The sequence below is a fragment of the Amblyomma maculatum genome, chromosome 10 (genome assembly GCF_055883805.1).
Source record: "Amblyomma maculatum isolate TAMU_Amacu chromosome 10, ASM5588380v1, whole genome shotgun sequence".
NCBI classification, from domain to species: domain Eukaryota; kingdom Metazoa; phylum Arthropoda; class Arachnida; order Ixodida; family Ixodidae; genus Amblyomma; species Amblyomma maculatum.
This window is the reverse complement of record NC_139353.1, coordinates 166,192,531-166,220,162: the sequence shown is the minus strand read 5'-3', so window position 1 is coordinate 166,220,162 and position 27,632 is coordinate 166,192,531.

Genomic DNA, 27,632 nt, shown 5'->3' with positions numbered 1-27,632 from the left:
AAGCATTTCACAACGTAAAACACTAGGCAATTCTCGCGTGAATGCAGGAATTAGGAGTTGGCGAGAGGGTATATAATTACGTAATGGATTTCCTGACAAACAGGACGTTGAAACTAAAGTTTCAGGACCTAGAATCCCCACTGTCCACCTGGGAAGTAAAAGAACGCCGCAAGGCTCTGTGCTTTCCCCTTTCCTCTTTAACGTTGTGATGATAGGACTTCCCGCTACTCTTAAAATCATAAAAGATCAAAAGTTCAGCATTTACGCGGACGACGTTAATCTCTGGATGAACAAAGGCAGCGACGGCAGCATAGAGGAACGCCTACAGGCGGCGGCGGACACCATTGTGTCCTACGCAGCCGAAAGGGGTCTTGCGTACTCTCCGCAAAAATCCAAACTTTTCATATATAACCCAAAATCAATAAGGTGCAAGGGCGACTTCAACGTAGAAATTAAAGTCGACGGGAAAACCGTACCAAAAGTCCAGCAAATCACAATCCTCGGACTTTTTATTTAAGAGGACGGGTATAACGACGGAACGATAAAAAAACTCACTACTTACGCGACGCAAGTAACCGGGATATTAAGGAGCATTGCATTAAAAGGCACAGGCATCAAAGAGAGAAGCCTCTTGAGACTGATGCAGCCGTGTATAATAAGCCGAATGTGCTATGCCACCCCGTTCCTCAACATCAGGGCCAATGAAAAAGATAAAATAGACGCACTCATCAGGCCTTGCGTCAAGAGGGCGCTGGGTCTACCCATCTCCTCTTCTACGGAACGCGTGATAGAAATGGGAGTGCATAATAGCTGGACGGAACTTGCTGAAGCGGTGAGAATCGCCCAACTTGAGAGATTAAGTATAGTCGAGCAAGGGTCGAAACATCTTAGAAAGGGTGGGTCGAAAAACAGATAGGGACGCAGCCGACAAGGTTGCCTTACCGCCACAATGTCGCGACAACATCATTGTCCGTCCTCTTCCCCGCAACATGCACCCAGAATACCACAAGGAGAGGCGGGAGAAGAGAGCAGAAGCACTGGTTAAAAGTGCAAAAGAATTCAGAGTAAAAGAAGTTGCCTACGTAGATGCTGCAAGCGGCCGATCAGGGGCAGCAGTCGCCACGGTAGTCGATGATAGCGGCGCACCAGTCGTCTCCGCCACCATCCGAAGCAGAAACATCGACGAGGTCGCAATAGCACTCGTTTGCGTCGGAACGAAGGCTAGATTGATATTTAGCGACAGTAAACCTGCTCTCTGGAATATCGGAAAAGGCAGGGTCTCGCAAGAAGCCGCCTGAATTCTAACAGCTGTAGCTGAAATCGATCGCACAATAACTCTAATTTGGGTCCCAGCACACACGTTCGCCCCCGGCAACAAGGCGGCCCATGATTTAGCCCGAGATCTCTACTTCCGGGAAAGCACGCAGCCGCCCGACTCCCAGGCGATGGACGAACATTTGCAAACCTTTAAATAAATAATCGAAAATTATAGATCAGTAAGACGTCTGATGCCGCCACCGGATCCTAGCTTAAATAATAAAGAGGCCATAGCCTGGCGGCGATTACAAGCCGGAAATTTCCCAAACACTGTCTGGTTGTTTCACACCCAGATAGATGAGAGAAAATGATAAATATAAAGCCTGCGAGGCGAGGGGGACCCCCGACCATATACTTTGGGAATACCCTAAGTCTCCGGGCTCTAGGGACGACTATAAAAGTAGAGAAGCCTGGGTAACCCTGCTGCGAAGCAACGTCCCCGCTGACCAGCAAAAAGCCGTCCGCCTGGCGGTTGAGGCCGCGAATAACGAATGTATATTCGCCAGTCTTTAGTCGCAGAGGTTCCAGCCCCCGTTCCTCAGGCCTGCGTGCTAGGATCGGGCAGTAGGGGGCCTCCTAAATCGGTGGAAATTAGTTTTATTCAATCAATCAATCAAAATGTTTACAAACACAATGCTGTGCCCGGCAGTCTTGAAGCACTTCAATACAGACTTTGATGGGGCTGCAGCCTGTGTGGAGCGACCTTCTCGGATGTTTTCCACATGGCCTGGGCCTGTCCATCCAATCCACACATTCCCAATCCTTCATTACCCACCCTTCTAGGGAGGCCTGGGAGGAGGCACTGCTCAGCTGCCATGACCTACAGTCCCAGCGGACCTTGGTCGCCAGGGCGCTAGCGGCGTTAGACGCCATTGGGGCTCCGGAATAGGAGCTTCACCTAGATTTGTGAGGGCCTGGGCCAATAGGGTGTCGGTCCAAACACCTCCATGTACAAATAGTAAATAAATGTTTGTCACTACCACCACGCCGCCGCCAAACTGGAGCCTGAAAGAACTACACCTTGGTCCAAGCCAGTATGTCTTAATGATCACGTGTTGACACAAGCAGCATCCCTGAGTCAACAGTCGCTTCCTTAAAAACGACTAAGGAAGCCATTTCCCGCTGCTCGGTCAAAACACGACGGCATGCCGCGACTCCTGGTTCGCCCCGCCGCCCTGGTCCATTGTTCAGAAGAGGGGTGCGGAGATCAAAGGACGCCCGTTTCGGTGGCCGACAAAAGCGCTTGACTTCAATTAACTTGTACAAGACGCGCCTCTCCAAGTCGGAAAGATACGGAGCCACGCTTCTGTCTCCTGATGTCCCCGGTCAACACGCCTCGGTCCGCTGCCGCGTTCTCGAAAAACCACATCCGGCTCTCAAGTGGCCCTCTCCGAATGCGCGGACTATCTGGGATGATTTATGGCCGATTGCTCGGGGCCGAGGAGACGCTACGAAGTGGTTGCAGCCGATGGGTGCACCACGAATGTGCGTCGCTCTCCGAGTCCAAGGGGCAAAGTCGTCAGCCAGGGTACTCTGCATAGCTTGTCATGGCTCTCAAATTGGAGCATTAGTGGTAAAATCTGCACCGAGCCCCCACCTCAGCTAGGCAGCACATAGCCAGCCTCTGAGATATGACATGCCCTACGTCGCAGCAAAAGTGCTGCACACACAATTACAAAACAAAACAAGAATAGAGAATTGAAAACGGCTACCCAGCCGTCGCTATACGAAAGCACATGGGCGGATAAGTGGCATGGCGAACCTAGTTTGTACGCTGAATTTGGATTTTCACATTGCGCTCTTCTTGAGTTGTTTTTAGTTATTTGGCTTTCATTTCCCCCCTCCCCCCCCCCCCCCCCCCCAAAAAAAAAAAAGAAAACCGCTCACAGTTTACAAAAGAGAGGAAACAATGCCGCTTAATCCATGCACAAAAGAAAACAACTAAACAACCGCAGCACAAAACCATTCGCTTTTCAATTTCCCTAGCTGAGCCCCTTTCCGCTCAAACCTCCAGCAGCGCTTCAACTTAGGCGCTGGGCGCTTATGCCCCTATCGATGGAGGGCGGTCACTCATTTCAACGCAATCCGTGCCAATTGCCTCAACAAATTTGTTCGGCATACTGATTGATTCTCGCGCTGCTGTCTAGCTGCCGGTCCTTTCGTGTTCGGCGATAGCGTTCTCTCTCCGTGGGCGCTTCGGAAGAATACCGCAAACACTTACTCTTTCGTCAATGCTCTCCATTGAGGCGATTGGTGCGCACGAAACCATTCTCAAGCCCGAGCACCTCTGCGCGATGCTCCTCCGCTAGTGCGAGCTGCACACGCGTTCTGCCCGCTAGCTTGTCATCCTGGCACCGTGATGCCCCTTCGCAGTTTACGCAATGCGCGCCTTCGGCTCAGGCAGGCAGCGCGGGCGCAGAAGGAGTTAGCAACTCCCATGATGAGATTGCGACGGAATGCGAAGAAGCCGGGTCCCCTAATTGAGCACTGACAGATTCTGGGCTTCTTCGCATTCCGCCGCAATCTCATCATGGGAGTTGCTAACTCCTTCTGCGCCCGCGCTGCCTGCCTGAGCCGATGTGGTGACCAGAGGTGGGCATTTGACCTCAAAAAGTGTAACCTCACCTCAACCTCAATAAAAATTTCCTGACCTCACTCAACCTCAACCTCACGCTTTGAGGTTGAGGTTTGACCAGGTGACCTCACCTCAATTTTTCTGATGCCATCACCGACCTCACTCAACCTCACCTCAAACTCAAACTGTGAGTTTGAAGTCGGTCGCTCGACCTCAAAAAAAGAAAAAAAAAAGAAAAGGTTTTTCACTTGAGAACACTAACTATAAAACACCATGGCACAAGTCCTGTGCGGTGACACGCCAGAATGACGACATAAATTTTAAACAATATTGAATATGATGAGGCTTACTTGTAAAGTAAAAAAATTGAAATGCACATTTGCCAGCGGGGCTACTGATTCATAGCAGGCTGACCTAATAACGGCAGTATAATTGGTCTGTTTCAACTCTTCAAATTTTATTTTTATTTGTTTTGATATGATGACTTTTGACCTAATTCCCGTTGTAATGCTTGTGTGTCCTTGGCGCTGCTGGATGCGAACCCCCGAAGGTCTGCAGTGAAACGTCGCAAATATCTGTGACCGTCAAATAGTGTTTCCTCATGACAAGCAAGTCATAATTTCTTGGTGAAGACATTGTCCTGCGATTTGAAATCGAATCGGATGACAAAATCACAAGCAATCTAATGTTTCTTCAGTGTTACGTCTCTGTTACAAAGAAAAAAAGTAGATCGACCACTTACGTATATATGGAAGTTGTAGTACCATAACATTCTTTTATCAAATGGACTTCTGACGTGGGACTTATCACAAGAGGCGGACAGAACAAAATGTTGCGATATGCAGAGACGCTTAGTTAAGAAAAGGTCTTTTGACATTGCGCTACTTTCGATAATCCTGACGAGTGGGCTGTGCTGTATAGAACAAACGCCGTGACAAATTATTGGAAAGATTACCCTCCTTCTACTTATAATAACTAACGGTGAATTAGCAGCCCCAAAACATTCCTTTTATTATTGATGTAAGTTAAAGAAATAATACGTTGGATTAGGGATAACGCGCACATTACCTTGAGATGCCGAGAGAAGCTCAAAAGCTGGTTTCTTTGTCCACACAGTTTCTTGTCGCAGTGAATGCATTCCACGTTTACAGTGCTTTTCGTTTCTTTTGCGTGGCTATTGTAACGGAAATGGCCTTAGATGTCTTTTTCAATTCGACAACTGCGCGCGCGCACATCATCGTCGGTATATTTAGATTTTTTCGCTATGTCTGCCATAACCACACCTGCCATAACCGCAACCATGTCATGCACCCTCGACGCCGAACGCCACAATGCCATAGACCTCGAAGAAGGGCAGACCTCAGCTGGAAAGGGCGGAAACTTCCGTCATAAATTACAGCAAGTCGCCGACCACGGCATGGCTGCGTGTCCTCGCTTGAAAAAGATGGCCACGGTAAATGGCGAAGAACACAGCATGTTGTTTAGATGCTGCCTTTCTTTTTTTTTTTTTTGTCGATTTCAGGCGGCTCATCGACACCGTTTGGGGGCGACTTCCAAGCAGACGTTCCAGGAACGATTGGTGTCGATGAGAACGTGGGGCTGAGACACCAGCTTCTAGTCGCGATGAGAGAACCACGCCCACTGGGAGAATGAAGCGCGAACACTTAACCCATGCTACGGGAGTTGTTTCGTTTTTCTTCGACTGCACAATATCCGTCAAGAGAGGAAGACTAGCGGGTGGTGAGCAGGGTGGCAATGCGTCTACACGGAGGAAGAGCAGAGTTTGAACATTGACTAGCGTGTCCCTCCTGCGAAACGATGAGATGGCTGCATGGTCGACAAGCGACAGAAGTCCGTGCAGCCCCGCCGCGGTGTTCCTAGAAGCGAGAAGGGCGTCTTTATATTTCTTTACACCAACAGGAATACGCCAGTCGAAGGTATAGCGCACAACCAAAAGCTAAAGAAGCACAAAAAAAAAAGAAAAGAAGAGAATGTTGCGAGAGGAAAAATCTGAGAATTGTCTCTTCTGATTTTTTTTTTGTCTCTTTTTTTCTTAGGGGGAGGGGGGGGGGGGGGAAGGGGGAAGGGTGACGATTGGCCGTACCGCAGAAAAGCGGCCGGTTGTGAGTAAACGCGGGTGCACGAACGCGAGAGGGGGCACTGGTAAGTGACCACACAAAACGAAAATAAGAAGTGAGGAAAAATAGGGGTGGTGCAAGTGTACTGAAAAACTAAAGAGAAGAGGAGACGCAGATCTTCACTCGCGCATTCACACGCTCGAGCACCGCGCACACATCTCGCTCTCTCGCCCACACTGCCACTGTCCTTGTAACTCTCGGCCCCGTTTACAGAAACGCACTTAAACATACCTAAAACTCACAAACTCCCAGAGGCGCGCGTATGTGCCGTGGCTTACTTTCCAAGAAATGCTGAGGGGTTCCCGGGTCCGCGCTTTGTCCGCTAGTTGAGATCGGACACCGGCTGCGGAACCGAAAGAGCAGAAGCCAGCTTACGAACAAAAGGCGCGCCCGCCACTAGCTGCAAGCTGTAAAATGGAAGGGAGGCTCTCGATAAACAAACATGTAAATGAAAAAGGCGCAAGCTCACGTAGGATATGAGAATGACGGCAAGTAGTCGTCAGTCACATGTCTGTTCTTCAATTATTCTTCGAGGAGGGCACATTAAATTTATCTTTTTATGTAAGGGTTAATTTAATGTCTAGTGACTAATAATAATAATAATAATAATAATAATAATAATAGCAATAAAAGAGTGGATTGCACTGATACAACTACGATCTACAGTCCTATTGCTTTCTTTCGTTTTAACTCGTACCATATACAATAGCAAAAGCAGATTTTATTTACTAAAATACAGTCTTCGTGGGGTGACTTCTCGTCAAGCCATTTATCTCTCGTCTCTTCTGAATCCTTGTTCTTCCCATATGCCTCTCTGAAACCTCCTCTCTCGTGCCATCCTCTCTCGTCCGCTTCCCTGTTTTCTACTATTCTAGCTTTTTTTTTTCCGAGAAGCCGACACACCCACGTAGGTCTGGAAACCCTGCGAGTTTGCGCAGACTGTCTTTACTTCCCAAACTCGCTCGGAATGGTGGCGGGATCTTGTTTCACCTTCTTTCGAGTCTGCAGTCATCGTCCGACCACACTCGTTTGCCGCGCTGCACTTTACGCCCCCCCCCCCCCCTTCCTTTTTTTTCGTGTCGAACGCAAACGCACAGACGCAAACTGTTAGTTACGTGCGCGTTGGTAGCCAAGAGTGTACATGACAGGCATTATGAAAGGTGTTTTGCCGGCTATTTTATCGCTGTGGGAAACAATAATTTCGACCTCACAAGCCGACCTCACTAAGTTACGACCTCACTCAACCTCAAACTCACGCATGAGGTAGAGGTCTCATTTGCTGACCTCACTCAAAAATATTTCAGGTATCGCCGACCTCACCTCAACCTCACCTCACTCCGTGAGAATGAGGTCATTATGAGGTTGAGGTTGACCTCATGAGGTCGAAACCTCATGAGGTTGCCCACCTCTGGTGGTGACTGTCCCGGCCGTGACAGCACCTACGCAATCTTTGTCGTAAGGGTCGTCAGTCAGCGTGGCTCTAACTCCAAAGTTAACGGTGGTTTCCCTCAGCAGCTTAGCACGTGCACCTTCAGGTATGAATGCCTCTGCACCTGACGCTACGCTGCCCATCGCCTCACAGGTGGTCGTAGGGTCAACCTTTCCATTCAGGTCGGCCGTGTGGTCTGCTAACCCGTTGACCACTGCCTCCCCTGTTTCAACCACCATCTCACTGCCGACACTCAAGCTTTCCAGACTGCGGCCGGCCCCTCCCGCTCTCTGGCCTTCCTCAACATACTCCGCGATGCGCTCTCCTCTCTCCGGACGCACCACTCGTTCCGTGTCGGCGGCTGCTTTCTCTGCTGCAATTGTTTATCGGTTTACCTTTGCGATATCTAGCAAGGAATTCAAGCCTGGTAGCACCAGGGACTACACAGCTTCTGGCGGTTCATTTGGCGGCCTCGCGCTTCGCCGCAGCGACAATGTCCCTTTTTCCCTGACTCACTTCTATTGCTATCTCACGAGCCTTGGCACGAGTCAGCGCCAGAACAGGCCGGTCCCCGAAACTAAGTCCTTCATCCTGCAGCTTCTGCTCTGAGTGGTTAAAACAAGGTACGGGAATTGTTCCGGCAGATTTCACGACACCGCTGCTTCCGTGCTCAGAATACCAAAAGGGCCTTCAATCTTAATACGTGCGATTGGCAAGCACGCGCTTTGTTCTTGCGCCACCTGCCTAATCCAGGCACATTCCCCTGTAAAATCTTCGGATTTTACATATGTGAGGTGAACCACGTCCATGGTGGCGGCCGAGTCTCTCAGTACGCGGCACAGTCTGCAATTAACTTTCAGGTCTCGCAGGTATGGCTCCAACAACCGCAGGTTATCATCATAAGCCTCTACCAATGAGAAAACAACCTTCGGGTTACTGCAAGCACTCGCCAAATGCCCCAGCTCCTTACATCGGTAGCACATTAGCGGTTTTCTAGATTGAAAAGCTTTATTCTTTCCTTTGTTGACTGTCGCCTTAGAAGAATTTTTTGTCTCCTCCTTCCTGCGGTACTCCCCACTCGATGTTTCACCTTTGGGTTTGCCGTAATGTTCTCTCAGACTTTTCATCGGCTTAGGGCTTGGATGGGCACTGTCCCTCGCGGTCTGGCGTCTAGAACGAAACTCTTCTGCCAACTCTGCCGCGCATGTTTTCTCGCCCGGTCTATCATGCACCCACAAGCGCATTTCCTCTCCCAGACAGTGATAAACGGCTCTAGGCAGATTACCTCGACTACCTTATCATGTGTCCCGAACGCCTCCTCTCTCCTCAGCCAATCTGTAAGGTCGGTCTTCAGGTTATGGGCAAAATCTGGGGAAAATTCGCTAGGTCGCTTTTGAGTCTCTGAAACGGCGGCGGAAGGCGTCCGGGGACAGGCGGTACTTCTTCTGCAGTGCTGCCTTTGCTTTGTGTACTCGTCTCATTCCTCTTTAGTCGAGCTAGTACTTGGGCCGCTTCACACGGTAGCCCAGTTAGCAATTTCTGAGACCACGATGCAGATGGAATGCCTAATGACTCACACGTGGGTTCAAAATTAACCAGAAATAGTCCTATGTCCTCACCGAGGCATTTTGTGTCCCGTGTACTCTTAAGGAGTCGGGTGTCTCGCGGCCATTAGACTCGGCTAACTGTAGGGTGAGCCGCTCGCTGTTCAGTTCATACTAGCGCTCCTTTTCACGCTCCTTAAGAGCTTATCTCTCCTGTTCCTGTTCTTTCTTAAGAGCTTCTTGAATGTCTTCCCAACATTCCTTTATTTCCTCTTCAACTGCTCCGCTTTCCTCAATTGCCTGCGATATGAACGGTTTCCTATGAATAAACCCACAATCGTTGAAGTCAAACCAACAATCGATCCCCAATTCTCGGCATATCAAAACCAGGTTCGCATTGCGCAGCTTTTTTCAGTTCATAACTGCTCCAAAGCGACGGCTATACACTCTCCCTAGTGGTTAAAGAAGATCACTAAGCAACTCCAACCCTCAGCAATTACCTAGGCTTCACAAATTTCTACGTGTGTTGTAAAACCTGGCAAATCTCAAGAGACAGACCGTGCACTCAGTTCAGTTCAGTTGTTTATTCTCCAGTTTTGCTGGAAGGTTTCCTGTATAAAAGCTGCTAGAGCAGCTTGACCAAGTCCAGGAAACCGTGCACTCAGTTCAGTTCAGTTGTTTATTCTCCAGTTTTGCTGGAAGGTTTCATGTATAAAAGCTGCTAGAGCAGCTTGACCAAGTCCAGGAAACCGTGCACTCAGTTCAGTTCAGTTGTTTATTCTCCAGTTTTGCTGGAAGGTTTCCTGTATAAAAGCTGCTAGAGCAGCTTGACCAAGTCCAGGAAACCGTGCACTAAGCTTATTGCTTTAGTTTTCGCTGCATTTAATTTAGGTCGATTTAAGCGGCAGAAAACTGATAATTTATTTAGAGTAGTGTTACATTTCGTTAAGACATTGTTTATGTCTGTACCAGAGTTTAAGTCTGTGCAGTGTCGTCAGCGTATATTATAAATTGAACTGTGCTATCTATGTTGATAATATCGTTAATGAATATATTGAACCACAAGGGCCCCAGCACACTGCCTTGCGGTACACCGGAGCAGATAGGTAGAAACTCAGAAGTTACATTATGGAGAGTTACGGATTGTGTTCTGCAACTGAGATAACTTTCCAGTAATAATAGCGGCTTTCCGCGTATCCGATATGAGTGTAACTTATTGATTAGAAAATTATGGTCTTAACAATCAAACGCCTTGCTAAAATCGATGAAAATGCCTACGGTGAAAAAAATTATTTGCAATATTTTGCAATATTTTTTCTTTAAGTGCTAGCAATGCGGTCTCTGTTGACCTACCAGCTCTAAAGCCAAAATATGAATCCCTTAAAACATGCTTTTTATCAAGAAACCTCATTATACGTATGTAGATAAGCTTTTCTAGTGCTTTTGAGAAGACCGGAAGTACAGAAATTGGTCTATAGTTTGAAGCTAAGTTGCGTTCACCACCTTTGTAAATTACCGAAACTTTAGCCGATTTCATACCAGTGGGAAAAATTCCAGACTCAAGCGCCAAGTTATAAATATAGGTGAGCACAGTTGAAAGTAAGTCAGCCACATGTTTTACTGGTTTAATCTTTATGTTAACGTCCAAACCCTTGGTATTCTTTAAGCCCAGGAATTATTCATAAACTTCCATTTCATCGGTTGGCTCTAAAAATATGCTTTCTGTTATTTAAGTCAAACTACTCACATCGTTATCTGTATTCTCATTGCTGGAACAAGGAACGAAAGTATCCACAAAGTAGTTACCGAAATAATTTGCAAGTGATTTGTCCTTTATTTCGAGACCATTTAAGTGTATTACCTTAGGAGTGAGGTTTCCCTTTTGACGGCGTAAGGCGTCATTTGTCACTCTCCAGGCAATGTTATTGGGCTGTCAAGTAGTGTCAGTAAAATGACGTTCTTAGTATGCAGCTTTTGCCCTGGGAAGTTCTGAGTTGAGTTTATTCCTCAACTGTTTGAAGTATTCAGAGTGTTTTCTGAGCGCGTGCGCAAAACCTAACTGGAGCCAGGACACTGCGCAGACGAACACACCGCTGCCATCCAGATGATATGATCGGAAGACTGGGGCCTAAAGGACTTCACCGCAAGGCGTTGAGGAAGGCAGACGACGGCAGACGTTGTTAGGCGAAGAGTAAAATGAAGATTTATTTTACATATTGTTACGAAGCGGCAAGCCGATGAAGACAGGAGACAGGACATGACCGATGGCGATGGTAGATGACGTTTAATCCCCTTTGCAGGCCTAGCGCGAGCGCTCCTGCCCGCGCCACTGCCCACGTCTTCTTCCTTGTCGACCGTAACATGACCCGGGGCCACCGAGCGATCGTCCCGATCGTGGACGAGAAAGTTTAGCGATGTTAATGACTTTATGGCATGATGATGGGCGTGTCTGGATGCTTGAAGAAGAAGAGGAAGAAGGAAGAATAGAACGGCTTGCCGGTACGATGTCTGATGCGTGGGTGATCCGCCTCCCTTAGAGCTGTCAACCATCCGTCACCAGAGTACATGGGACCGATGGCTCGAGGTCATGTCGGGCAGCTTGGACGGGGGTAGCGTGTTCGTGTCTATAGGTTCCTTCGGGTCATTCGGGTCTTTCGAGTCCTTCATCTCGGTTCTGATCGGTATGTCAGTTCTTGTCTTCAGGTCCGGGCTGGGGCTGGGCGGTGGTAGTTGTTCAGGTCTGGGCTTGAAGGGCTGGGGCGAAGCTGCTCGGCGATGTCCCTGGGCCCTCGGTGATGGTCCTGGCTTGAAGATGGCCTCGATTCTCCAAGGCGAGGATGGGGATGTCGTACGCCGCACCTCCAACCAAATGTTACGAAGCGGCAATCCGATGAAGACAGGAGACAGAACATGACCGATGGCGATGGTAGATGACGTTTAATCCATTTTGCAGGCCTACCCTAGTGAAAAATACCGTATGAGTCACAATAACCGCATGCGGATTTTTCATACTAAACTCATACAAATCTCATTAATTCTCATATATTTTTATTATGATGAATGAAGCTAGTATGAGATGATATGAGACTTGTATGAAATTAGTATGAGTTTAGAATGAGAATTTGTAGGAGGTTTTTGTGACTCATACGGTTTTTTCACTAGGGTAGCTTCGGCCGGCGCCAAATCAAAGTCTTGGGTCATTTGGTTGACGCAAATGGTGTGCAGCCCGACCCTGACAAAGTTCGAGCCGTGCGCTACTTCCCTACCCCACGTAGCTCAAGTGACGTGCGAAGCTTCCTTGGCCTTTGTTCTTACTTCCGCCGCTTCATTCGGAACTTCGCAGACATCGCTCGCCCACTTACCTCTCTTCTGCAAAAAAAAGTACCTTTCACATGGGGTTCTGACCAAGCCTATGCCTTCACGACACTTATTTCCGCCCTCACCACCCCACCTGTTCTGGCGCACTTCGATCCTTCTGCACCTACCGAACTGCGCACCGACGCTAGTGGACATGGTATTGGTGCTATCCTTGCCCAGTCCCAGCATGGTTCCTCCCGCGTCATTGCTTATGCTAGCCGCCTGCTTTCGTCCTCTGAGCGCAATTATTCAATCACAGAGAGGGAATGCCTTGCACTTGTTTGGGCGCTGACCAAATTCCGCCCTTATTTGTTTGGGCGGTCCTTCTGTGTAGTGACTGATCATCATGCTTTGTGTTGGCTGTCCTCACTTAAGGACCCCACTGGCCGCTTAGGTCGCTGGGCCTTACGAATACAAGAGTATGAATTTACTGTGGTGTACAAGTCCGGCCACTTACACCAAGACGCTGACTGCTTGTCCCGCCATCCCGTAGACCCTCCTGATTTGTCCGACCATACTGCTGACGACTATGTTTTGTCTATCTCGGACTTTATCAATATCGGCTCCGAACAGCGTCGTGATCCTGCCCTGCAACCAATTATTGACCAGCTGCGCAACATCCCCGATTCTTCCGCCAGCATGTTTGTACTCCATAACGAGACATTATACAGACGCAATATGCGTCCAGATGGCGCGGACCTTTTACTGTTAGTTCCGGCTCATCTGCGCTCTAGTTTCCTCGCCCAACTTCACGACGTTCCTACAGCAGGACACTTGGGAGTCACACGCACTTATGACAGTGTGTGACGCAGATTTTTCTGGCCTGGTCTCTACCGTTCTGTCCGTCGCTACGTCGCCGCTTGTGAGCTGTGTCAGCGCCGTAAGATACCCTCGCTTCAACCTAGTGGGCCCTTGCAACTAATTCCAGTGCCGACAGAGCCGTTTTCTCGTGTGGGCCTCGATCTTCTTGGGCCTTTTCCGACATCGACTTTTGGAAACAAGTGGATTGCTGTGGCGACTGATTATACCACCCGATATGCTGTAACCAGGGCTATCCCTACCAGCTGCGCCTCCGACGTTGCCGACTTTCTTCTGCATGATGTCATCTTGATTCATGGCGCTCCACGTCAACTGTTCACAGATCGTGGCCGCTGTTTCCTCTCTCAAGTGGTTCATGACCTTCTCCGCTCATGCGCTACTCGTCACCAGTTCACCACGGCCTACCATCCGCAAACGAATGGTCTTACTGAGAGCCTCAATCGCACTCTGACCAACATGCTGTCTATGTATGTGTCCGATCACCATCGTGACTGGGATGTCTCCTTACCTTTCGTCACGTTCGCCTATAACTCCTCACGCCATGACGCCGCCGGATACTCTCCCTTTTACCTACTCTTAGGCCGTGACCCTTTACTCCCATTCGACACCTTGCTGCCTCTTGACGACTCTTCCTGCAGCTACGCTTCGGATGCCATCGCCCGCGCTGATGCTGCCCGCCACATAGCTCGAGAGCGTCTTGGAGCGTCTCAGCGCTCTCAAAAACGTCGTTACGACTTTCATCACCGAGACGTTCACTACCCTCCTGGTTCCCTCGTACTTCTTTGGCACCCGGCTCGCCGTGTCGGTATGTGTGAAAAACTTTTGCCTCGTTACGTGGGCCTCTACTCCGTCTTGCGGCAAGTCACCGATGTGACCTATGAGATCGCCCCTTTACAGCCCAAGAATCCTTCCACAGCCCCTTATCCAGAACTCGCGCATGTCGCCCGTCTAAAACCATATCATTCGAGTTCTCCTGTGTAGGACGCACCGGGACGATGCTTCTTCGGCGCGGGGAAAACTGTTACGGAGCACAGTATATCGAGACGACGACGACGTGCTGATGTGAAGTAGTGAAGAAGACGACGCTCAAGCCTAGCTAACTTCGTTCTATGGTGTGCGGTGTGTGGTGTGCGTCTAAGAGTGAACTAGCGTTTACCACTGTGTTCTTTCCTTAACAATATTTACAACAATGCAAACGTGCAAGCACGTCAAAGGGAGCAAGGTAGCTCTTTACTGAGGGAACAGGCGATTCACACTGAAGCAGCCGTCGGAGGCTCTTAATTATTATTATTATTATTATTATTATTATTATTATTATTATTATTATTATTATTATTATTATTATTATTATTATTATTATTATTATTATTATTATTATTATTATTATTATTATTATTATTATTATTATTATTATTTCCTGCCGGCAGCTGAAAACAAGGTACGACTCCTACTCGTCCTTCCATATTGAAGTTGATGAAGACTCCTACAGTAAGCTTGTTGAGCCTTCGATGTGGCCGATGAGTTGCATATACAAGGACTTTCGTGGGAAGCTTTACGACGATATGCTTCATCTCTCAGAACTGATGCAAAATTGCAGTGGCCCCTAATTTGGACATCTATTATCAAAACGCCCGAGGTATTCGGACTAAGGGATCCGAATTTTTTTCTAGCGTCTTGTCCTCTTTTTATACCGCTGTTGTGGTTACCGAAACCTGGATGTCAAGTGATATTCCTTCCAATAATTTATTTCCTAATAATCACACTGTTTTTCGTAGCGACCGCCCTGAAACAGGTCCCAAATCAAGAGGAGGTGGAGTGCTCATTGCTATTGACAGTTTTGTGAAGTGTGTTCGACGTTCCGATCTGGAAACTGTTGAAGAATGTGTGTGGCTCGAGCTCACTTTAAATCGACATGAAAAACTTTTACTTGCAGCTTTCTACATTCCTCCGAATCTTCCTCCTCCAGCCTATGATGATGTTCTCCTCTCAATCGAACATGTTATAACCCGTCATAGCAAACACAAACTTCTTATTTTAGGCGATTTTAATACTCCTGGTATCAACTGGAACTCACTTATTTCTTCTCACAGCAATCATTACGTATTAAGTAAGTGTAACGCTCTACTTGATTTTATAGCCTTTAACTCTTTGCAGCAACACAATTTTATTGAAAACTGCTCTGGTAATATTCTTGACGTCTGTCTATCGAATTTCGAAAGTGTTCGAGTCTCGAGTTCAGACATACCGCTGACTCGCTGTGACAATTTTCACCCTCCGCTTCTAGTTACTACTGCTATCTCTGCCTCACCTTCTACTAATTCAGATCGGGTGAGGAATTCGCCCCGTTTCGCGTATGCACGTGGTGATTATGTCGGTCTTTTCAATTTCTTCTCTTCCGTCGACTGGTCCCTTTTAAATGACATTAATGGTTCAGACGGTCAAGTCAGTCGCTTTACAGAAATAGTTCTTGATGGTATGCGTCAGTACATTCCTTTGCATACTCCTACGCGTAGGAAGTTCCCTTCTTGGTTTTCAAGGGAACTAATAACGGCGTTAAAACTCAAGGAACGGGCCCATCGTAAAGCGAAAGCCCTAGGTTTCACAATTGGGCAGATGAGCTTCGCCGCGTGCATTCTCTTTGCAAACGCTTATACAAGCGGGACTACGACTCCTATCTTGAGTCTTTACAGAGGAGTGCCTGAAATCGTCCTAGTCAGTTCTGGCGTTACGTTCGCAAGCGTTCCATTAAATCAGATGTAAGTATCAGCTTAGTTGACTCTCAGGGTTCGGAAATTCGGGATGTTGCCGACAGTTTTGCCCAACATTTTTCCTCCGTTTACAAACATCCACATTGTGATTCCGTTTGCCTCCCATCTGGTGCACTATCTAATTCCATTCTCTTTGACGAGGAGTTGATAACAAAGAGTCTTAAGCGTCTGAGAACATCTTTGTCTCCTGGACCTGATGGCATTCCAGCCGCCATAATAAAAGCCTTCAGTTATATCTTTGTAACAGTACTGACTGCCATATTTAATAACTGTTTAAAAAATGCTGCCTTTCCTCGCGTGTGGAAAATGGCACGCGTGTTTCCTGTCTTCAAGTCTGGAAACAAATCTGATGTTTCCAATTATCGTCCGATTTCTCTTCTATGTGCAACCTCTAAGCTTTTCGAATTAGCTTTGCACAGCGTACTTTCCTTCCATCTCAAACATATCATAGTACCGAATCAACATGGCTTCATGTCGAGTCGCTCTACTTCTACCAACCTAGTCACGTTTATGACGTATGCCTCTGCAGCAGTCCTTCAGAGGGGTCAGGTTGACACTGTGTACTGTGATATGAGCAAAGCTTTCGACGTTGTTACTCACTCACTACTTCTTGAAAAACTTCTATTCTCTGGCGTTGAAGTCTCACTCGTAGCCCTCCTACGCAACTATCTCCTTGATCGCTTCTGCTTTGTCAGTCTCAATGGACAGACTTCTTTCGTTTACCTTGCAGCGAGTGGAGTTCCTCAAGGTTCAGTACTAGGCCCGCTTCTCTTCTCCGTTTTTATTAATGATGTTTCCTCGGCGATAAAAAACTCCTCGTTTATTCTTTATGCTGATGATATAAAAATATTCAAGGTAATACATTCTTTTCAAGATTGCTTGCTGTTGCAATCGGACATATCTGCTTTTTCTGATTGGTGTGCGAAGAATCGACTTACCCTCAATTCTTCCAAAACTAGGGTTGTGTCCTTTACTTGTAAAACACATAGCTTTCTCTACCATTATTCTGTGAATTCTGTGCTGTTGGACAGGGTTGATGAAATTAATGACCTTGATGTACTTTTTTACCACACCCTCAGCTTCTCCTCTCACACTAAACGCATTGCTCAGCGAGCTATGCGCACACTCGGATTCGTTTGCAGACTTTCGAGAGAGTTCCATACTCCACTTCCGTTCCTAAAACTGTACCTGTCCATATGCTTGCCGCTCTTAGAGTATGCGTCGATTGTTTGGAATGACACTTGCAAATCGAACATGGACAAGGTTGACAGAGTACAAAAAAAAATTTTACGGATTTTTCATTATCGCTTTCCTTGCGCAACTTCCCCCTCTCGCTCCACCAGGAGCGCCCAACTGAATCTTCCTTCTCTTCACTGCCGTCGTATCAGACTTGATATCATATTGTTACGAAGCGGCAAGCCGATGAAGACAGGAGACAGAACATGACCGATGACGATGATAGATGACGTTTAATGAATGTTCGCGGGCATAGCGCGAGCGCTCCTGCCCGCGCCACTGCCCGCTTCTTCTTCCTTGTCGTCCGTAACATGACCCGGGGCCACCGAGCGATCGTCCCGATCGTGGACGAGGAAGTTTAGCGATGTTAATGATTTTATGGCATGATGATGGGCGTGTCTGGATGCTTGAAGAAGAAGAGGAAGAAGGAAGAATAGAACGGCTTGCCGGTACGATGTCTGATGCGTGGGTGATCCGCCTCCCTTGGAGCTGTCAACCATCCGTCACCAGAGTCCATGGGACCGATGGCTCGAGGTCACGTCGGGCAGCTTGGGCGGGGGTTGCGTGTTCGTGTCCGTCGGTTCCTTCGGGTCATTCGGGTCTTTCGGGTCCTTCATCTCGGTTCTGATCGGTATGTCTCTTCTCCTTGTTTTCAGGTCCGGGCTGGGGGCTGGGCGGTGGTAGTTGTTCAGGTCTGGGCTTGAAGGGCTGGGGCGAAGCTGCTCGGCGATGTCCCTGGGCCCTCGGTGACGGTCCCGGCTTGAAGATGGCGTCGACGCTCCAAGGCGAGGATGGGGATGCCATACCTCGCACCTCCACCAAATGTTACGAAGCGGCAAGCCGATGAAGACAGGAGACAGAACATGACCGATGACGATGGTAGATGATGTTACGATGCCGCTTCGTAACAATATTTCTGTACAAACTCCTTCATGGCCACATTATGTGCTCTCAGCTCTTAGAGTACATCCTACTGCGCGTTCCGCGAAAGAGCATGAGGGAATTCAGACCATTTCAGATTTCTCCTCTTCATTCCCACTCCCCTCTGGACAGGATGCAGTGGATATTTAACTCTTTTTGTCCTCACCTTGACATCTTCCAAAACTCGCTCTGTTCATTTACATTGGATGTTCGTAGCGTTGCATTCTAAATAGTACTTTATCACATATAACTCCCACTTTCTAGCCTTAATATTGTATTTACTTCACCTTTTGCTTTTTCTCCTGTTCAATGCTGTCTGTATCTTGAACTACTTTTTATCCGTTTCTTACTTATATTTCAACTTTCAACTTTATATTCGAATCTTACTGTCCCTTGTTCAATTCTACTTCTTTATTGTATTATTCTGTATTTCTAGCCTGTGTTTTAAGTACCATGCACTTGTTGCGCCTGGAATGGTTGTTTATTTTATGTATATTTCTATGTTACTATAATCAATGTCAGTAATTTGTTGTTGTTTTTTTCCTCTTCTATCTACCGTTCTTTTTTTTCTTTCCTGATGCGCTCAAAAATTCTCTCACTGTGTATTTAAGTGATGCTACTAATTTATTGATAACTTTCCGTGATACTTTTCGTCTCAGTTTCATTTCATGTATTATTTATTTCTTCTTTTGTGTTCTCTCTGTGTGTGTAAACATGTTTGTGTATTTTCATTTTTGTTTCTTTTTTTATTATTTGTGCTGCAGCACGAAGCCCACATGGTTGTTCCTGCGCACATTAAATAAAGATTGATTATTATTATTATTATTATTATTATTATTATTATTATTATTATTATTATTATTATTATTATTATTATTATTATTATTATTATTATTATTATTATTATTATTATTATTATTATTATCATTATTATTACTATTATTATTATTTCAGTCCAACTGTGGAACCCGCAGATTCCCAAACGTCCAATGGGCGCTGAGCCGCTTCTTTTGTCTCCGTCCATGGCTTCTTTGGCTCCGCCCAATTATTCTACCAGCACCTCACACACAAGCACCCACACATACACATATCTCCTCGCACTTGTGCAGGGAATACTGTATACCACTGCAGAACCGCCAGGCCGTCCCCGTTGTTCTCTATGAAGCGGCGATGTCCCATCTGGTTTCAGCCATCTTCAATGGCGCCGGTCAGGCGATGGTGCACACATCCTCAGCAGCACAAGCCTGGTCTTAATGGCCATCGAGCGGCACGTGCAGCAGCTCCTTTGAATTCACCGTCGCCTCCCTAAGGTCAATTAAGGAAGGCATCTCCCGCAATGAAGTAACAATACGACGAGTGCAGCTGCTCCGTTTCGCCCCACTGACCCGGTTCATTGTCGAGAAGGTTCCAGCCACAAAACATAGTTCTGCTGCAACGGCGCCAGCGAGCCTATAGCGCACCCATCTCCCCGCCGCCAAACTGGAGCGTGAGAGAACTACACCCTAGCCCAAGCCAGTTTGCCTTAATGATATGTTGACACAAGCAGCATCTTTAAGTCAACAGTCGCTTCCTTAAGAACGGCTAAGAAAGCCATCTCCCGCTGCTCGGTCGCAACACGACGGCGTGCCGCGGCTCCTGGTTCACCCCGCCGCCCTGGTCCATTGTTCAGAAGAGGGAGACCAAAGGACGCCCGTTTCGGTTGCCGACAAAAGCGCTTGACTTCAATTAACTTGTACAAGACGCGCTTCTCCATGTCGGGAAGATAACTATCCGTGCTCCTTTGTCCTGATGCCCCCGGTCAACAAGCCTCGGTCCGCTGCCGCGTTCTCAAAAAACTACATCCGGCCCTCCAGCGGCCCTTTCCGAATGCGCGGGCTATCGGGATGATTGATGCCCAATTGCTCGGGCATAACACTAGGAACAGCCACACTTCACCACCTCCGTCCAGGCCCCCCCCCCCCCCCCCCGCTCTGTAGCTGAGCCACCTCAGCGCTGGCCACCTCCGCTGTGGCTGTAGGAAGAAGGAAAAGAAAATGCGCGGGCCTGCTACTGGCCTTGTAGCTGAGCCACCTCCGCTGCCTCGTGCAGAGAGAAGAGAAAATAGAGAAGAAAGAAAACGAAACGGGAGAGAAAGACGCGCGCCGCAACAGCCGTCGTCCACCACCGAAGCGGTGGCGGGTGCAATGAGCCTACAGCAGATAAAAATTTTGTGGCAGGCTAGCCCCGCCGCAAGAGGTGGTGCCCTACCTGTCCCAGCCCAATCAGGGGAGATTGATTTATAGGAAGGGAAAGGCACGGTAACTGTCTCACTTGTTTTTGTGGACACCTCTACCGCGCCGTAAAGGGAGGGAAGAAGGTGGCAATGAAAGTGGGAAGACAGAAAGAGAAGCCGTAGTGGAGGGCTACGGAGTAATTTCGACTACCTGAAGAAGAATGTTTCACAGGAAGGGAAAGGCGCAGTATCTGTAACACTTGCTCTGTGGACACCTGAAATACGCCGTAAGGGAAGGGATGAAGGTGGGAGTGAAGGTGGAAAGAGAGAAAGGGAAGCCGCGGTGGAGGGCTACGGAGTAATTTCGACCACCTGGTGATCTTTAATGTGCGCTGACATCGGACAGCACACGGACGCCACTTCGTCTCTCAAATCAACGTACTAATCTTTCAACTTTTCGACTACCTGGAGATCTTAAACGTGCGCTGACATCGCACAGCACACGGACGCCTCTTCGTTTCGCCTTCATCGAAACGCAGCCGCCGAGGTCGGGTTTCTAACCCGGGTACTCCGGCACAGTAGTCGGGCGTCTTACCACTGCACCACCCGGCGGGGCCAAGGGAGACATCCTCGTGCGGACAGAAGAAAGTAAAGAAAGAACTAAAAGAGCGAGAGAAAGACGCGCGCCGCAACTGCCGTCGTCCACCACCTAAGCGGTGGCGGGTGCAACGACGGCCTACAACAGATAAAAATTTGGTGGCTGGCTAGCCCCTCCGCAAGCGACGTTGACCTACCGTCCCAGCCCCGTAGGGCCAGAAACAGCCACCCTTCACCACCTCCCGATGCTGGAGGGCAATGACGGCCTACAACAGATAAAAATTCGGTGGGCCCCCTTTGCAAGCGGCGTTGACTTACCGTCTCATCCCCGTAGGGCCAGGATCTGGTACCCTTCCCCACCTCCCCGCCCCCCGTTTTCGCCTTAAAAGCCTGGGCGTTGCTATGTTGTCCGCGAGATGCGTCAGCGGGAATCAGCGAGTGACAGATACTGCGTATTTCCTTTCCTGAAAACCAATTACAGAACGCTGGTGAACTGTGATGCGTTCAACAGAACTCTGGTTGTGTTCGACAAGGGGCACACGATGTACCCTGTGCAGCAGCAGCGATTAGGATTTCGTATTTCTCCACTGCATATTGTTGTTTTTGTGGCTATATGAAAAAGAAAAAGAAAATGCACAAGCCCGCTACTGGCTCGGCAGCTGAGCCACCTAATTGGTTCACATAATTGGTTCACAGGAAGGGAAAGGTGCAGTATCTGTCACACTTGTGTCTGTGGACACCTGAACCGCGCCTAAGGGAAGGAAGGAAGGTGGGATTTAAAGTGGAAAGAGAGAAAGAGGAGCCATAGAGGTTAGGGCTACGAAGTAATTTCGACCACCTGGGGATCTTTAACGTGCGCTGACATCGCACACCAGCGCACGTTAAAGATCCCCAGGTGGTCGAAATTACTCCGCTGCCTGAATGATTCATAGGAAGGGAAAGACGCTGAAACTGTCTCACTTGTTTTCTGTGGACACCTCAACCACGCCGTAAGAGAAGGGAGGAATGTGGGAGTGAAAGTGGAAAGAGGAGCCACAGTGGAGGGCTACGGAGTAATTTCGACCACCTGGGGATCTTTAACGTGCGCTCACATCGCACAGCACACGGACGCCTCTCCTCCGCTGCCTCGCGCGGACAAAAGAGAGAAAGTAGAGAAGAAAGAAAAGAGAGAGGGAGAGAAAGACGCCCGCCGCAACAGCCGTCATCCACCACCTAAGCGGTGGCGGTTGCAATGACGGCTTACAATAGATAAACATTCGGCGGCTGGCTAGCCGCCGCTGCAAGCGGCGTTGACCTCCGCTGACCTTACCAGTCCCAGCCCCGTAGGGCCAGGAACAGCCACCCTTCACCACCCCTCTGCATATTCTGCGCCCCGCCGCGGTGCTGCAGGGGTAAGACGCTCGACTACTGCGCCGGAGTACCCACTGGTTCGATCCCGACCGCGGCGGCTGCGTTTCGATGGAGGCGAAACTAAAAGGCGTCCGTTTCAGCGCACGTTAAACATCCGCAGGTGGTCAACTAGAGCCCCTCTTTCCACCTTCCCTCGCCCCTTCCTTCCTTTCCTTGGGGCGCGGGTCAGGTGTCCACAGAAAGAAGTGTGACAGATATTGCGCCTTAGCCTTTTGCGAATCAATTATTAAGGCGTAAGCATGAGGCCACAGAAGGTTATCAGCAGAGGTGTCACACTTATGATACTGAGAGTTAAAAATCAAATTAATGAGCACTGCAGACTCTACGTTCAGCTCCGATGTGAAGAAGGTCGAGACCATTGCATATCACGTTATGTGCTCAGCGTTGACGGAGCCAATGAAACATGCGTCCCGATCTTGAACATTTCTTATCATGACCTGATCATCAAAGAGAGCGAGCGGATCGAACGAGCGAAAATTTGCTAACCGGGCGATACGCCACTACGAGAGGGCGTGTCGGGCACCACTGTTGTTCAGCTTTCAATGATATCTAGCGAGAACATCAAAACAGGCCCAGGTGTTAATCCTGAAGAGCGAGAAAAACTCGAGCAGCTTGTTTGCGAATATCGAGACTGCTTCGCAAGCACCGTTTCAGAGAACGGCTGCATGAATGCCGCTGAAATGAACATTGCTGACATCACCAGTGCCAGTGAAATTTCGTCTCTACCGACTCTCCTACGCCGAACGGGCACTCACAAAGGACATGATCGATGAACTAAAACAAGCTGGCATTGTTGACGACTCCAAATCGGATTACGCAAGTCCTATCCTACTGGTGCGAAAAAAGGGGAACATGTGTGGACTACCGAGCCCTCAACCATGTCGCGAAAAAGGAGCGGCCGTTAATTGATTATCAACTTGACACACTGAGAGGAAAATGCTTCTTCACGAGCCTAGATCTTGCTTCAGGCTACTATCCAGATGACCGGAGGATCAAGAGTGCGGTCTTTACGCCAGACGGCCACTATGAATTCGTTCGGATGCCCTTTGGCCAACGCACCGGCAGTGTTCCAGAGCATGATCAACGCCGTACTGGGACCCCTACGACGAGTGGCGTCGCGAGGGGGGTACGGTCCGCACCGGATGCAACGCTCGGGGGGGGGGGGGTTGCATCAGTTAGATGGGGGAAGGGGGAGGGCGAAATACATTTTGTGCAAAGTCACGAAACGACGCGCGTTGGATCTCCTCGTATAACGAATTATTCTGTTGCAAGGAGCGCTTGAAAACACATTCCTTAGTTTATGCTAGAGACTACACGCCATTTTAACATTGGACCGGGCCTATGCACGTGCGTGTACCCTGGAAAGACCAGAATTAATCCGATACCCATCGGGAACCCCTGCGCGGGAGCTTGTGAGCTTGTTAGACGACACCTGTCGGCGGCTGCGCGGGAGCATTAGACGACACCCGTCGGCGGCTGCATCGCAGCATCGGCTCTTGTTTATGTGCACCCCACTCTCCTTTCCCAAGCTACGACCACTGGCAGCATCTCTCCAGCAGTCTTTTGTATTTTGTCTTGTTCATTTATCTCCCGTACCTTTCTCGCTCCTCGGCCCAGTCACACATCCCCCTCACACTTTCAAAACGTCGAAAGGCACGGAATGCCTGTTGCTCAGGGGATGGCAAGTCTGAACTGAGGGCCCCACCCATACCGGAAAAATTCCCTTTGTCTGAATAAAGTTTTTCATTCATTCATTCATTCTGATCAGTACACGCTGACTAGAACAAAAAAAAATCAGAAGGAGGGCACCTGTGTTATTGCACCTGTGGTGTTCAGTACTTGACGAAGTCAATGCTGCGCAACTGTATTTGCAGACAAAAGGACTATCCCTTGACAAAGTAGTAGCAAAGTTGGAGGCTCTAAAGCTTTTTCTCGAAAAGGAACGTGGTCGCCTAGTGGAAAATGCTGTTGAGCAGGCGCTCATAAAATGCAGTGAACTTAGAATTGCAGTTGAGAGGCATGTCAGGTTATGGAAGAGGATGGCAGGTGAACAAGCCAGAGATTCGGGACTTTCGTTGCAGGAAGAAAATAAGAGGGCGATTCTGGAGTGCATTGATATATTTTATGCCGAGCTCTGCACAAGATCCAAATACGATTCGAGATGTGGCAGCTCTGTTTGTACTTGTTAAGCAAACTTTCTTTATTCAACTGAGGAAGAGCTCAGTTTCTATTCCGAAACTTACCGAATTCTGTGACGGACACTCTGACACCGCTCTCCTTATCGAAATTCCTAGGATCAGGAGACACATCAAAGCAGCCGGAATTGCCCTCGAAGTCGCCAACAGTTGGGCAGCATTGGACTTCCTGACATTCACTATGGAGTGGGATTTTGTAGACTCCCTTCCCAACCTGTCATTAGGGCTGTAGCTATTTCTCACGGTATGTGTGTCTGCCAGGGCTGGCCAAAATACTTTGAAAAGTATCATCGATACAGATACTCGATACGCTGCAAAATTGTATTTCCGACGCCGATACAAGATACAGGGTCGAAATCGAGTTTCGATACAGATACTCGGTACTGTATCGTCGATACTTCAATACATAACTGAAATCCTAGCATAATAAAGGTGGTAATACTGTTAAGGTTTATTTACAAAGTGGTTCTGCCCCTTAGCCTGATGTGCTAACAGATGGTGAGCTTCCTCTTCTTTTACCTCTATTCCGGAAAACCTCTGTTTGCACTTCCTTCTCCTCTTCTGTGCGCATGCCTGACATTTCCCCCTTCGCAGACGAAGCCCCTGGGCTGTCAGTGAGAGTCCCGAGCGAGAGTGGCAGCGCTTCAGTCTTGCGACATGAACTACCTGTGTTTTCCGAGAGGGGCGACCGTGGGAACATTGGCGAGACACGACGTAGTTGAACTCATTGATGCGTTTGAGCACAATAAATGAGCCTGTGTAGTGCGACAACAGCTTCTGGGACAAACCACGCTTGTGGAGAGGTGTCCAGAGCCACACTAAGTCGCCGGGAAGGTAGGAGACATCCTGATGCCGACGATCGTAGCGTTGCTTAGAGCGGTCCTGCGAGGCCAGAGTGCGTAATCGGGCGACCCGACCAGCCTCTTCAGCGCGGCAGAGGGTGCTTGAAACAGACGGCTCGGTGTCGAGAGAGAACGACAAAAAGGTGTCCAGAGAACGTCAAGGCGGACGGGCGTAGAGGAGGAAAAATGGACTGTAAGAAGTTTTCTCATGCTTCGAGGTGTTATAGGCGTAAGTAATGAAAGGAAGCACGTCATCCCAGTTCTTGTGCCGCGAGTCAACATACATCGCAAGCATGTTCGTCAGTGTCCGGTTTGTACGTTCAACGAGGCCATTTGTCTGGGGATGGTACGGCGTAGAGTGACGCAACTGGCAAGTACAATAGCGCAGAAGCTGCTCCACATCTGGCGTAAACTGGTGGCCTCGGTCACTGATAATTACACGAGGAGGCCCATGACGGAGGACGACAGCGTGAAGAAGAAAGAATGGGACGTCAGCAGTGGTGGCGGAAGGGATGGCGGCAGTTTCACAGTAACGCGTGAGATGATCAACGCACACGATGACCGAGCGATTGCCTTTGGACGAGCAGGGAAACGGGCCTATGAGGTCAACACCCACTTGCTCATATGGTGTGGTCGGTGGTGTCACCGGATGTAAGTGGCCCGGCGGAGAAGTCGTGGGGAGCTTGAACCGCTGGCACTGCACGCAGGAGTTCACGTAACGCTGAGTCGTTCGACGCATATTTGGCCAGTAGAAACGTTCCTTAATGCGCGTAAGAGTCCTGGCAAACCCCAGGTGCCCAGCTGTAACGTCGTGCACAGAGTATAGAACAGAGGAGTAGAGGCTAGCCCGAACGACTAGCAGAAAGGGTTCGCAGATGCCGGATCACGAGCTTTTTCAAAAAGTGAGACCAAGGTTTGATCTTTTCGTTGTTCTAGCTGGAAAGTGGCAAGATCCGGAAATTGTACGAAAACGGCGGCAAGATAGTCGTCAAAGTTGTCATCGCAGAGGGTAGTTGCGAGAGGCAGCCGCGAGAGGCAGTCAGCGTCAGCGTGTTGGCGGCCACTTTTGTACGACACTGTAAACTTGAACTCCTGAAGGCGCAATGCCCAGCGGGCCAACCTACCGCAGGGGTCGCGTAGATTCACCATCCAGCAAAGCAAATGATGATCGGTGATGACTGTAAAGGAACGTCCATAAAGGTACGAGCGAAACCGCTGTACGCCAAAAACGACGGCAAGGCACTCTTGCTCCGTCACGGTATAGTTGCGTTCAGACTTGCTAAGGGTGCGACTTGCGTGAGCGACAACGTGTTGTTTTCCGTCATGCCGTTGTATGAGCACAGCACCCACGCCGATGCCACTTGCGTCAGTGTGGAGTTCAGTGGGAGCTGTCAGGCTGAAATGATGCAGTATGGGCCGCGAGGTAAGAAGAAATTTGAGCTGGTGAAACGCAGAATCATATTCAGGAGTCCATTTGAAAGGAATATCTTTCTGCAAGAGGCATGTGAGGGGGTAGGCTACGTCAGCAAACGTAGGGATGAAGCGTCGAAAGTAAGAGCAAAGTCCTAGGAAGCTCCTGAGTTCTTTCACAGACTTGGGCTCTTTCGACGCAACTGACAGCTTCAATCTTCTGTGGGTAAGGCCTAACACCGTCTTTGTCAACCAAATGCCCAAGCACAACGATCTGGCCTTCACCGAAGCGGCACTTCTTAGAGTTCAGCACGAGACCCGCTTTCTCCATGCAGTTAAGGACCACAGCTAAACGGCTGTTATGCTCGGAGAAGGTCCTTCCGAAAATCACTACGTCATCTAGGTAACACATGCAAATTTGCCACTTCAGTCCACGCAAAAGAGTGTCCATAAATCTTTCAAAGGTAGCCGGAGCGTTGCATAGGCCGAAAGGCATCACGTTAAATTCATATAACCCATTGGGAGTCACGAATGCCGTCTTCTCCTTGTCTTTCAGATGCATCGGTATCTGCCAGTATCTGGACTGTAAATCAACAGATGAAAAGTAGGAAGCTGAATGGAGGCAGTCAAAGGCATCATCAAAACGCGGGAGCGGGTAAACATCCTTCTTGGTGACAGTATTGGCGGCGATAGTCGACACAAAATCGTCAGGTGCCATCTTTCTTTTTCACGAGAATCACAGGGGCGGCCCATGGGTTAGATGATTCCTGAATGATTCCTCTTTGCATCATATCACGTACCTGTTCGTCAATTATCTTACGTTCTGAAGGTGAAACACGATATGGTGTCTGTCTAATCGGGT